The following is a 15000-nucleotide window of genomic DNA, read 5'->3' on the forward strand; positions in this document are numbered from 1 at the left end:
TGTGTATATATATATGTATGTATATATATATATATATATATATATATATGTGTGTGAGTGTGTGTATGTAATATGTGTGTATATATATATATATATGTATGTATATTATATGTATGTATATATATGTCCATATAAATGTGTGAATGTTTACGTATGTCTATAAGTATGTGTTATTATATATATATATATATATATATATATATATATATATATATATATATATATTATATATATATTTATTTTATTTATTTATATAGCATTACATGAGCTAGCAATTACAAGGCAGCAGTCGCCAAGGGCGGTAACTCCTAAGCCTAGCGTCAGTCGTTCTGGTGAATAGTAAAAGCGACGACGTCTTGTAACTCACAACTGAAAAACGTAAACACTATCCATAGACACCTTCATCTATTCAACACTTATCACATATTGTCGACTGTACCAATTATTATTTTTTTATCCTCCTTCGTTTGGTCGTTGTTGATAGATTTTTCTACAGTGCTTTAAAGAACACATACACACACATATATATATTTTCCTCTGCCTAATTTTCTTTATCTGTCCTTTTTTTTTTTAACGGCCATATATCCCTGCCCCTCCCCCCTCACTTTTGCTAATTAATTAATCATCGCTGGCTTTTTTTTTTTTTTTTCTTGCGAGCGAGAAAGAGGAAAAGTTCAACATTGCAACAACACGAAACAAACAATAATTCCCCCCTCCCCTCAACAACAAAAAACTTTCCGTTGAACGCTTGTCTTCAAGAAAGGTAAAAACTTATAATTTATTTAATTCTACATTTTCTTAATTCAATGTATCCTAATTATCTTTTTTTAATTTTAATTCTATGTGTTGCGAGAAATATGGAAACATGTCGTTGTCTGTCAGAACTCAAAACCAACTTTTTTTTCCCTTTATTTTTCTGTAATTTACAAATTATTAACTAGAAACGTTCCGTCTGTCACTTTGACAACACTATATTTACATATGTATATATATGGACTGCTTTCTATGTCGAATTCCTTCTTTATCAGTCTGAGAGTTCTGCATGTTCTTATATATACATATAAGTATACGTGTGTGTCTGTGTGTAAAGCACATCAGCCGTGTGTGCCCCTATGTATACTGAAACAAGAGTGGGGCTAAAAACTGAAATAGAACGATCCTGTTGTGTAACATATATGCCGTATGTTAAAACTGAGTGTTGTATAGAATTAGTCTGTTAGTAACACAGCCAAATATGCCCCCCACTTTGGTATTTCTCTTATGAACTGACATTTATTAGAACTGCGTTATTCTATTGTTTGTTCCCTGAAGAGTATTTTACTAGGAATAGACGTACCGAAGTTTAGTTTCTCCAGCTGACCCCTCCTTTTTTTTTCCCTGCCAGTTTGGTGTACTCTAGTGAAGTCAGGCATTGTCATTTAACAGTGCGATCTTTTTTTTTTTTTTTTTTCACATACAATTCACTTATTTATTCATAAATAGAAGCTGGGGGTTCTTTGTTGGCAGACAAGTCTGGCCAGACATGTTATATAATATTTGATTGACTGTTTTGCTTGTTGAACAGACATTAATGCCAGTTAATTGCGTTAAAGCCCAATGCAAATGCAATTTGTATGTGATGGTTGGGAATTGTAATTAATTCCACTAATCTACACGGAGTAAATAGCACTTACATATTTTGTGTGTGCATGTATACATATGTGTATATATATATATATATATATATTATATATATATATATATATATATATTATATATATATATATATATGTGTGTGTGTGTGTGTATATATATATTATATATATATATATATATATGATGTTTTTGAATGGCTGTCTTCTACGCTGTAATTGTTTTACTATAATCAGTCACAGACCAAATCGCTTGCCAGATGAGTACATCTCACACACACTTATATATATAAATATATCGAATTTAAAAAAAAGCGACTGAAATTATGAAAAGTTGGATGTTATTTATTTTCATAAGTTGATGTTGTGTTGGGGGATTTTTTGTTGCTGTTGTTTGCTTTTCTTTGTTAGATTTTTATTTTTTCTTCTTAGTATGAAATTATGGATTTTTTGGTCTTTCGCTTTATGTCTTTATTCCCCAACCCAGTTTATATTGTACTCGATAGGCATAGTTTCGGTTGTAGTAGCGAAACTTCGCCTACTCGATAGTCTACTGTTTATCGACTAAATACTGTTGTGTCACTATTATTGAAACGTAGTTTAGTCGCCTACTTTCCAGACTCTTTATGAATGTCATTCCCAGCTTTTCACTCAAGTAGTAACCACAACGAGTAAACTAACTATTGCATCAGCAAAAGACAAAAGAGAGAGAGAAAAGACCAACAAAAAAAAAAAAAATAATACTTAAATGCTAACGGATTAGTTGAGGAAAGGTGGGAGGTTAAATTCGGTGGTAGTAAAAAAAAAAAGCATCGTTTTGCGTGAAGAGATAGTAATGGATGTGGTTAACAATTAGTCCGGACACTTGATTTGTCTTCAGCTTGATCGGGGGTGGAAGATAATTGCGAAACAGCATTCACATTAGTTGTGTTAAAACACTGCTAATGACATTTTCGTAATGTTTGTGTATGTATGTACACACACACGTACATACATACATACATACATACATACATACATACACATCTAGTGTCTGCGATATGTCTGTGCAGCACATCTGGGGTTTTTTTTCTTCTTTTTTTTTACTATCAAGGGTGTTTTGGTAATCAAGAAATTATCTGCTTTGCTTCTACGTATGAACGCCACATTGTCAGTTCCCACTCTCTTTTCTATCTCTGTACTTGAATTACAAATCATTATTATCCTACAATTCAGATGACATCGTATTTCGATTTTTAATTTAAATTACTGACATGGGATTGCTCCACCCCCCCCCCTCTCTCTCTGTACACACACACACACACATACACACAAAGAAAGGGAGATGGTAAAGACTTTGGAAAGAAATTTTGAAGAATTTGTATTGTGTGAAATAAAAGAAAACCAGTTGCATGTGCAACTTTTCAAATTCACTTCAATTTTAAAAGCACAAGCTACAAAAACTCAACATTTAAAAAAATTATTGGCACTGACAGAGGAAGAACTGTGAGATGTAAATAAAACTGGATAAGCTAGGTTTTAATTGCCTATTAATTGCGTATTTCTAATTTATCATCAATTAATGTTCGCATTCTGTGATGGTATAGGTTGGATGATTTGACTGGATCCAGTGGGCCCAAAGAGTGCATCAAGCCCTAGTGTCTGCTTTGGTATGGTTTCTATGGCTGGATGCCCTTCTTTTTGCCAACTGCTTTACAGCATATGTTGTTGCTGTTGTTGTTAAGCAACAAGACGGGTAAGGGTGATTAGGTGATGGTCTAGGGCTTAGGGTTGGGAGACCCCAGACTTTAGAAAAAGAAAACTTTGGTCGTCTTGTTGTAGTCGAGGGCTCTTTGTTGACGCCCGACACCACTGGGAGGTGGCCCTCGAAGTCGCTGGAAATGGAGATCTCCAGGTCCAAATTCTTGAACGGCTTACAGCATGTGTGGGATGCTTTTTTCCCCCTGCCCAACCTGAACTAGTGAAGTTTCCATGCAGTTTGCAAGACTCCAAACCCAAAGAGGGCAGCTTTATGCTAGGAGATGAAATATAAGAAAAAGAGCCAGGAACAGCAGAGAATTCTTGCTGTAGAGGATCTATATGACTACTCACATTTTAGAAGAGAGGTTGGGAGTGACTGAGCAGAGGTGGAAAGCAATGAAATTAGTAGTGATGCGGTGTTAGGATAGACATTCAAGCTACATACTAAGGAGAAATGTGTGAGGCTGAAATTCTAAAGAATAATTTATTTAGCGCAGTGGGTTCTCAACCGGGGTTCATATAAGGTTTTTGGGGTTCCATGTAGCAAAATTGTAAATTGGGGATCCACAATAGTATTTTAAGGGCCACTGGAAAAGTTTTGCTTTAGATGTATGTATTGGTATGTATTGCATGAAACAGCTTGGTTCCTTTCTGAAACATTTTACAATAGTTCAACCTTCACAAATGAATGTGTGAAAAACAAAACTGGAATTTTGAAAGCAGTTTCTATAAAACTAGTTCTTAGGCATCAAATGGCTATGGGAGTCCACCAGAATAAAACAGTAATGAAAGGAGTCCATAGATAAAACAATGGTGGGAGCAGAAAATATTCCTTGTCCCAGTGCATAGTATAAGGCTGGAAGTATTATTCATAAGTTCAGATTCTAGAATGCCATGTTTTAGGTTCATCCATTTCTTCAAGACATACACTGCATCTGCATTTAAATGTCCATGTATTTGCCTTGAAAAAGTTGTAACCTTGCATCATCATTGTCATCTGCAACCTGCACTTGAGTTTGGTATAATGACAGACGTCACATACTCCGTTCTAGCGATAGTGGCCTAAGCTCATCGGCAATCATGGCACCACCATCCTTCATCGAGTTCTTCTCTGTGGTTTTGGAAGGACATGGTGTGACGCCATCTTGGAAATCTCCAGCACGCATGCACAGGGTTGGAATCTTCTGGAAGGCCTGCCAGAAGTTCCCTCGTGGTGCATCTCTGCTATGCTTGAACGGGCAGGATTAACTCACTCCACTAGACTACTACCGATAAGCTCCTAGGCTGCCGATTCGCCCAGAGGAAGGAAATGTTTATATTGCGAATATATTGCAAGCTGGCAGAAGCGTTAGCACGCCGGGCGAAATGCGTAGCCGTATTTCGTCTGCTGCTACGTTCTGAGTTCAAATTCTGCCGAGGTCGACTTTGCCTTTCATCCTTTCGGGGTCGATAAATTATGTACCAGTTACGCACTGGGGTCGATATAATCGATTTAATCCCTTTGTCTGTCCCCTCTATGTTTAGCCCCTAGCGGGTAATAAAGAAACATATATTGCGAATCAAAGGATAAATATTTATACTGCTGAAGTTAACGGAAAATCTTGACTCTTTCTTCAATCATTATTTGATGTAAAAGATGCGAGCAGCACCCCTCCAGTGCGGGAATCTCTCATCCTGTTACAGACACTTATTGCCATCAATATACCACAGACAAAGTTCATCACGAGGAAAGTTTACCAAGAAAATATGTCCATAGTATTTCATCATTAATAGTTAAAAACTATTTTATTGAAAAAACAAAAAAAACTGTGAACTGATGACTGTGAACTTCACTTGTGGTAAATTGATGATGGTGAACTTTCCCTGCAGTGCATTGATGACAATAAACTTACTGGATATTCTTATGGCTTATCCTGCCTTCCTTGTGTTGGTAGTTCCTAGATTTTGACTTGGCTGGCAGACAGCTCTGAATGTCTTTGACAATGCCTGGCAAGTTGTAGCGGTCTTCTTGCTTCTTTGTCGGTCAGCTGAGGAAGTTTGTATTGCACCACCTATGAAAGAAATGTTTCCTGAAGACTAAGGAACTAAGGTTAAGTGGGTTAAGATGGGTTTCTTGGTCAAAATTCTTCCACTGTCTTTGAAATATACTCCCACTCTTCTTGTATTCCTCTAAATTCTCTCTCACCAAACCTTTCACCACAATATATATCAACCCCGTTTTCTCAAGATCTTATATGAAACCCTCCTTTCCCTTGTTGCCAAATTAAACTTGCCTCCAGTTTTTAAGCCTTTGATTGACCAAAATAGAATAATACACAGCTTTAGCACCACAACACTCCATCATCTATAAATTAAGCTTATTCTTTTTAAGTACAGTATCGAAAGGGTGGAAAATTCCATTTGAAGTTACTAAAATATGAGACACACCTATTCTTATGGTTTTTACATTCCTAACATTGTTCAAAATTTGATATGGGAATACATTAGTGATGTGTTGTAGTCTTTCTTGGTTTCTTTTAAAACCAGAAATAGCTTTAACTGGATTGAAACCCAAAGCAAGAAGCCTCCTAACCAACCACACCCTTTTAAACCTTAATTACCAGATAATTATTCTAAAAAGAAAAAGTGCAGCACTTTAGATGGGATATATCTCAATAAAGATGTCAATATTAATTAGAATCAATTGCTATGAGTTTAATTGTCTGTAATGCAGACCCTGTGATTTGGATAAAATCATGGTTGTCATTGGTTCAATCTGCCGCATTCAAAACATGTTTGATTCCTATTTCATGTATGTGTAATTAATTGTAACAGCAAATGCATTCCTTCTTCAGAAATATTTGTTCTTACAATTTATAAAGGTTCATACCAAAATAAAAAGTATAAATATCATAAAATCCATTCTACCCACAGAAAATTAGAAAAATACTGTATTTGATGGCATAAAAGATGCACTGTGTACATTAGATGCACTTCAATTTCAGCAACACATATTCAAGAAAAAAATTTTAGTGCACTCTTCCATTCATCTAGGTCAGACAGATCATATAACTCTTCCACACTAGACAGTTCAATTGAGTCATGACGCATGAATGTCTGACCCAGGTTTTAGCTACATTGGTCTTTCACTAACTGGAGTATCTCATCTGCACACCCCACAGCTACAGATGACTGCAGTGGATTCAAAATCAGAACAAAAAACCTCCAAATATACCACACCCTTTAATCCTTAATTATCAGAAAATTATTCTGAACAAAAGGAGAAGGTGAGATACTGCATCTGCAGCATCTCATCTGCACATTCCACAATTATAGATGATAGCAGTGGTTTGATGGCCAATGACAATTTGTTGACTGTTTATCTGCTCATCATTAAGTGATATTTGACATTGATTCAATAAGTTTAATCATCAAAATAGTTCACATCCACCATACTGCATCTCCTGATTTAAACACACTCTGGTTTGGGTGCTTACATGCTATTTTACCAATAGCTGGCATCCTGACAGATGCTACTACTTTGCGTCAGAATGGATCTCGGAACAATAGTGGCCGAGAGGTGGTTTCCCCATTCCTCAAAACCTTGGAATCCTTAACCAAGGTTCCACTTCCATGTGCAGTTTAAAATGATGCACTAAAGCTTGTAATATCTGCCCAACTTCATGTATTTTGTGATGCATTATTTTTGGAAAAAAGTGGGTCTTGTGTGCCATCAAATACAGGAGATAAAATATTTATTGTAAAATGTCTTCATGAAAATATATTTTGATATTTGACATTATTGGAACCAATCCAAGACAAGACAAAGAGCAACAGATTTGCTAATGAGACTTGGCCCATATATCTATTACTTGCTAATGGATCACACTACCAATTATGTGACAAAGCACCAAATTAGAGTACTGATCATTCTTTGAGCATCGCAAAACTTGGGGTAGAGAGCCTTGTCGTGTTGGTGGAGGACATTTGGAAAAGACCAACGTTTCCTAAAATACAGGAGGATCAGTTAATTATGATTTTATTCAGTATATTCCCCCCTCGGATTCACTCACTCACTGCAACAGTCCTTCAGTTTATCTAAGCCCTGTAAAAGAACTTGGAAGGCTGGGCCTCAACCAAGCCTTTAGTTATACCCTTAAAGCCAGGAACTTTTCAGTGCCCCACCCCTCTCATGTATGTGTGTGTGTGTGTGTTTTACTGTCTCCTTTCTTTGAAAATTGTAAATAAGTGTCCTTGTCATGCGAGTGGTGTTCTTCATTCCCAATCTCTGTTTTAGATTACTAATCTTCTCTTTACTTGTTTCAGTCCTTTGACTGCGGCCATGCTGGAGCACTGCCTTTAGTCAAGCAAATCGACCCCAGGACTTATTCTTTGTAAGCCCAGTACTTATTTCTATCGGTCTCTTTTGCCGAACCGCTAAGTGACGGGGACGTAAACACACCAGCATCGGTTGTCAAGCAATGGTGGGGGGACAAACACAGACACACAAACACACACATACATATATATATATATATATATATATATATATATATATATTATATATATATATATACACACAAATATATGACAGGCTTCTTTCAGTTTCCGTCTACCAAATCCACTCACAATGCATTGGTCGGCCCGGAGCTATCGGTTGTCAAGCAATGCTAGGGGGACAGACACACAAACACACACATACACACATATATATATATATATATATATATATATATATACATACATACATATATATGACAGGCTTCTTTCAGTTTCCGCCTACCAAATCCACTCACAAGGCATTGGTCGGCCCGGAGCTATAGCAGAAGACACTTGCCCAAGATGCCACGCAGTGGGACTGAACCCGGAACCATGTGGTTGGTTAGCAAACTACTTACCACACAGCCCCCCCCTCACCTGCAGAAAATTGCTTAGCTAATCCTTATAGGAAACTATTCTGTTTGACACAAGGGGGTGCTTCTGCTAAGAAACATTTATGGTTACTGTTGCAAAACTCCCATTCAACTGGAATCACATTGGTTCAAATCATGTTGATAACCGAAAATAGATTTATCAGCTTATAAAGTGCATTTTCTTTTGTCAAAAAACTGTCCCAGAAAATCAGCTTTATACACACAGTTCTAGATTCGGGGTTCTGACAACTGGTATTTAGATCCTGCAAGTTGCTTGTAAAATGAATGCTTCAAAGTATTTTGGACCCTCTCGAAATTGAGAAAGTCATACATGATTAAAGAAAACAAGGACAACTTTAGCAAGCACAAAAAAAGAAAAAAATCCGGTCCATCTATCCACTTTCATCACCTACTTATTCTAGAGAGAGTCACAGGGCAGAACCCATGAACTTTCTTTCCAGAGAGTCCTAGAAGCAACTGCCTGCGAAATGATCTGGATGGATCTACAAGAAAGAGCATTCAAAGCTATGGATATTATCCATTTCCTTAGTGGGCTTCCTCAGAGTTCCCTGCCAATTGGCCTTGCTCATAAAAAAAATAATTTTCTTTCTGCAGTTCTTTCTTCAGATGTTCTAACCATATTCCTGTAGTAGCAGAGCCATGTCTTGCCAGTGAAAAACGAGAGGAAAGCAATTTTGAAATAGGACAGATTGCAACCATGAATGAAACACCACTAGTGCCAGATGTACTTTGTATTAACATGGTTGAAAACCATTCTAAGACTGTGACCTTTAAAGCCTCATGTCATGAGAAAATTCATTAAACAGCAGTACAGGCTTGTGCTGATGGCACTAAATTACCAGTCTCAGATTACTCTGTCATATATAATACTTATTTATTCACATTGTTTTGAAGTAATCATACATTATATCAAAGCTTCAAGATTTTGACAATGTGATTATTTTTAGAAAGACAGTGTAAGGTAGATGCAAGGGACCAGATCTGGTTGGTCTGAACATAAGATGGGTAGAATAATTGGGCTAATTACAACAGGCTTCTTTCCGTTTATGCTGTTGCTTAATGTTTGACCCAGTAGAACCATGACCAAACATGTTTTAATCTGATCATCCTTGATTTTATTAAGATATGGACATGTAGTAATAAGTTTGCTTCCCAACCTTTCGGGTTTGTTCCTACTGCATGACACATGGGGTGATGACCAAAGTCCCAAAGCCTTAAGAGGGGACAAACAAAGACAGACAAATGGATTAAGTCGATTATATCGACCCCAGTGCGCAACTGGTACTTATTTAATTTCCGTCTGCCAAATCCACTCACAAGGCTTTGGTCAGCTCAAGGCTATAATAGAAAATACTTGCCCATGGTGCCGTGCACTTTTTCTTAGGCTGCTCACAGTATGAGGTAGATGTGTGTGTTGACAATGACCACACCAAAGTTTGAGTTTTCCGCTATTTTATTAACCTGCATTGTTATATCTACAAATGTTACAACTAATAAATTAAGGGAACAAAATTCAACTAACTTAGCAATTAGGAATCTTCTGTATATATAACTTACTGGATGGTTTGAAAATAATGCAAGGAATTTAAATCACTGCATGTAATTAATACACCTTATTTCTCTACTACCCACAAGGGGCTAAACACAGAGGGGATAAACGAGGACAGACAAATGAATTAAGATGATTATATCAACCCCAGTGCGTAACTGGTTCTTATTTAATCAACCCGGAAAGGAATTTGAACTCAGAACATAGCGGTAGATGAAATACCTATTTCTTTACTACCCACAAGGGGCTAAACACAGAGAGGACAAACAAGGACAGACAAACTGATTTAGTCAATTATATCGACCCCAGTGCGTAACTGGTACTTATTTAATCAACCCCAAAATTAATACATCTTACTCAACATTGCAAGTTAAAATCGGTGCCTTTTGTTAAGACATAACTGTTACATAAGAAAAGTGAAAGAGAGAGATGGAGACCAACTCTTTGAAACCAGCAGTACTGATTCCTCTAGACAGCTAGTAGCTTTCTAGTTAGAGTGAATTTGCCAGCCATTTTATAGCTGTTCACCATCCTTCTAGAATCTTTGGCCAAACTGGTAGTAAAACTCATATTTATTCCTCTGAGGTATAACCACTTCCAGTAGTGTTGATTGATCAAGCCATATTCACGTCGGCATTGATACCTGTTACATTGACACTTTTCCTTTTATAGGAATATATTAGTTTGTGGTTCTAGATTGGGAAAATCTGAGAGCTATGGTTCAAGTCTCGACCAGAGTGCTGCTGTATAGCAAAAAAAAAAAAAAAAGAAAAAAAACTATCAAGTACAGCATGTGGTAGACTTCAAAGTGGATGTTTCAATTTCTGAATGTGTAAACAATATTGGATGCTGGTGGTGAAAGTAATGATTTCCAGAAAGAGAATGGAGTGAAAGTTTATAAAATATATATTTTCCAAAATTTCCATGTCACCAGACTCAGTCTATAAATGTAATATAAATAAAATCTCAGTTGTTTTGGTGCATGACTTTTGGTCCACTCTGTGTATAGTATATGATCAATGAAGAACAACAAGGCACCAAGACTGGATATGGTGTCGTTGCTGATATTCCAGGTTTTGGTCAATACAGAGCCAGAGCCGGTTTCAGCCGGGTTAGTAACGAAAGGGTTAATGAAAGAGTTGAGGGTTTTTTTAATGAGTAAAAGGTTTTTACTCATTTTCTTTCTTAATGGTCTAAATACTTCTAACATTGGCCTGAAAATGAAGAAACCTATGAAAAAAAAAGGGGGTTCTAAATAAATAGTACTGTGCATGATTAGCACCAGCCACAAATTTTAAGAATTTCATGAAAAAAGAAAAAAAGAAATTAAATATGTAAAATCCATCTTTTTTCTTATATTTCTTAATTTCAAATTCAAATTTCTAATCCCACCAAATATTATGAAGAAGAGTTTTTCTCCCTTGTAATAACTCTCCACTAGGAGGAGACATGTATCAAGACAGGGCTTGGTGAAATTGTGGACCATCTTATAAGCTCATGAAATGCATTATATAGCATACAGCCCAAATCTACACATCTGAGTTGCAGTGTTTGTATCGAAGGTACTCTCTGGGCAGGTTAAAATAAAGCAAGTATCAGTTATGACGCAGTTTCTTTTATTTATCTAGTTATTCCTCATACTTTGTGATTCCAGTTTCAACATGTTTTTATTTGTTGCACTATATGTCTGTAGCAATCAGTAGCCTTCATTTCACCCTGTCTTTGTAACAGGTTTTATGAATAGGACTATTGAACAGTAACAATTAAATTGATTTTAAAGATCTTTTTTTTTTCCCCTAAGCGAAAGTTCTGCTGAACAAAAATATCCAGCAGAAGTCACCTGATGGATTTTATTGATTTTTGTTATTTATATAATCTGCAATAACACAAATTCTTCTTGTCATATTTCCCCAGATATAGCCATGCAAATATTTATATATTCAGTCAGATATTTATACACTCATTTATGCATCCAACCATAGAGACCATGCCAAAGCAGACACTGGAGCTTAGCACAGTCCTTTGGCTCACCAATTCCCATTGAACCATCCAATCCATGGCAGCATGGAAAATATATGTTAAATGATGATGATTTGTAAATATTCATAAATATTCAATCATAAGTGGCTGTGTGGTAAGTAGCTTGCTAACCAACCACATGGTTCCAGGTTCAGTCCCACTGCATGGCATCTTGGGCAAGTGTCTTCTGCTATAGCCCCGGGCCGACCAATGTATTGTGAGTGGATTTGGTAAACAGAAACTGAAAGAAGCCTGTCGTATATATGTATATATATATATATATATATATAATATATATATATATATATATATATATATGTGTGTGTGTGTGTATATGTTTGTGTGTCTGTGTTTGTCCCCCTAGCATTGCTTGACAACAATGCTGGTGTGTTTACATCCCCGTCACTTAGCGGTTTGGCAAAAGAGACCGATAGAATAAGTACTGGGCTTACACAGAATAAGTCCCGGGGTCGATTTGCTCAACTAAAGGCGGTGCTCCAGCATGGCCACAGTCAAATGACTGAAACAAGTAAAAGAGTATATATTTATGAATATTTAGAAATCATAATAATAATAATAATAATGAAATTATTGTATATAGTGCTCAGGTGCACCACAACTTGTCAAAAGTGCACATAAAACATATGCAGTAATGTAGTGAACAGTGTATGAGTCAGATACATGCTTGTGTGTGTATGGAGGGGAGAAAATCAGGTGTTGTGTTGGCGAATCTCAGGAAGCATGGAAGTTTTGAAGGATGCAGTGCTCCGACAACTAACAACTGATGCTGGCAGTTTGTTCCATGCTTCAGCAACTCTTAGTGCGAAAAAATGTTTCCGAAAGTCATAAGTCATGCTGGAGCACCACCCTGAAGGATTTGTTTAGTCGAACAAATCAACACCAGGACTTCTTTTTAAGTCTCGTACTTATTCTATCAGTCTCTTTTGCTGAACTCCTAAGTTACAGGTATGTAAATAGAGCAACACCAGTTGTCAAGTAGTGATGGTGGGACAGACAGACATATGACTGGCTTCTTTCAGTTCCTGTCTACCAAATCCACTCACAAGACTTTGGTCGGCCTGAGGCTATAGTAGAAGACACTTGCCCAAGGTGCCATGCAGTGAGACTGAACCTGGAACCATGTGGTTGGGAAGCAAACTTATCACAGAACCGCACCTGCAGATTTATATATAGTCAATCATATATTTATATGCATACACACACACACATACACACATGTACACACACACACATGTACACACACACTCACACACACACACAAATCCAGGCATATATTATAGACACATTTACAGATTCGACCATTCCACATTCTCAATAATAAATCTACTCCTTCCATACTTAACCTCTCACTATACCTTGCCAAAAGTCATTACACTTTTCTCTCTATCAAAAGAATTCTTTAGCCTTGCAAGTTACAAGGTGACCTCACAATTGCTGGTGTCATAGCAAAATGCATCCACCACTCTTGCAAAAGGAGTTGATAAATCGGAGTGGCTGTGTGGTAAGTAGCTTGCTAACCAACCACATGGTTCCGGGTTCAGTCCTACTGCGTGGCATGTTGGGCAAGTGTCTTCTGCTATAGCCCCAGGCCGACCAATGCCTTGTGAGTGGATTTGGTAGACGGAAACTGAAAGAAGCCTGTTGTATATATGTATGTATATATATATATGTGTGTGTGTGTGTGTTTGTGTGTCTGTGTTTGTCCCCCTAGCATTGCTTGACAACCGATGCTGGTGTGTTTATGTCCCCGTTACTTAATGGTTCAGCAAAAGAGACCGATAGAATAAGTACTAGGCTTGCAAAGAATAAGTCCAGGGGTTGATTTGCTCGACTAAAGGCGGTGCTCCAGCATGGCCACAGTCAAATGACTGAAACAAGTAAAAGAGTAAAGAGTAAAGAGATATATGGAGGGTTGAAAGAACCATGTATGACAACCTCTGTAAGTTACAGTGCCAGAGTTGTGAAGAATGACCAAGAACATTCTGTGAAGAGGTTGGTCTTGGGAAAGGCATCCACCTGTAGAAATCACATCAAAACTAAGACATCTGAGTAAGTCAGAGGAAGCTAGTATGAGTCTTTGATGGAAATCTTGTCTGACGCTTTAAAATCTATCTGAAGCTTTAGAATTCTTACATCACGTGAATATTATTTCAGTTCTGTGAACTGATATATAACTTGTTCCAGATGTTTGCTATATTACAGGAATTCCAATGGAAATTTAATAACATAATTATAAATATTTTATCGTTTGATATTAAGTTTTGTTTTTGCTCTTGTTTCTAGAGGTGAATGGGTATCAAGGTTTCATAGTGAATGTATGTGTTTGTTAATGTGTCTGTTTATTTGTGTGTATGTGCGTGTATATATATATATATATATATATATATCAACATCAAAATAAAAATCAAATGGAAATTGTAGTTGTGATACCCGTGCTGTTGGCACGTAAAAAACACCATCCGAACATGGCCAATGCCAATGCCACCTTGACTTGTGTCCGTGCTGGTGGCACATAAAAAGAACCAACCTATCGTGGAAGTTGCCAGCCTCCTCTGGCTCCTGTGCCGGTGGCACATAAAAAGCACCCACTACACTCACGGAGTGGTTGGCGTTAGAAATGGCGTCCAGCTGTGGAAACACTGCCAGATCAGACTGGAGCCTGGTGCAGCCTCCTGGCTTCCCAGACCCTGATCGAACCATCCAATCCATGCTAGCATGGAAAACGGACGTTAAACGATGATAATGATATATATATATATAGGGGTAAAATATGAAAAATCAACGAAAATGCATATTGCAAATAGAAAAAGGCTATTTATGATAGGTAACAACAAATATATACACTTAGATTGACTGAGGTAGTAATATGAGTCATAAAAGTCATTATTATGAGATGATTATAAGATGATAATAAAGTAAGAGAACAAAACGAACCAATGGTTTATGTGAAGGCTATTCGTTGTTTGAACAACACCGGTTATATATATATATATATATATATATAAGACGATTGTATTAGTTCATTCAATTTCCAACAAGAATATATTTAGCTTTATGTATGTAAATTAATTACTTTATTTTTTATATCTTTTGAAAAATAAGTGCATGCCCTCAGTAGGGCTTGTGG

General features: G+C 36.8%; 1 protein-coding gene across 1 annotated transcript in view; it reads left to right on the forward strand.

Moving 5' to 3' along the window:
- The first annotated feature begins 309 nt into the window (after positions 1 to 309).
- Positions 310 to 15000, forward strand: part of LOC115217870 (DDB1- and CUL4-associated factor 12) — a 54823-nt gene continuing 40132 nt past the window's right edge. The window contains exon 1 of the mRNA XM_029787582.2: positions 310 to 763. The gene's annotated coding sequence lies outside the window, so the exon portion shown is untranslated. The remainder of the gene's footprint in view (positions 764 to 15000) is intronic.

This window comes from Octopus sinensis, linkage group LG12 (genome assembly GCF_006345805.1).
Source record: "Octopus sinensis linkage group LG12, ASM634580v1, whole genome shotgun sequence".
Classification (NCBI taxonomy): domain Eukaryota; kingdom Metazoa; phylum Mollusca; class Cephalopoda; order Octopoda; family Octopodidae; genus Octopus; species Octopus sinensis.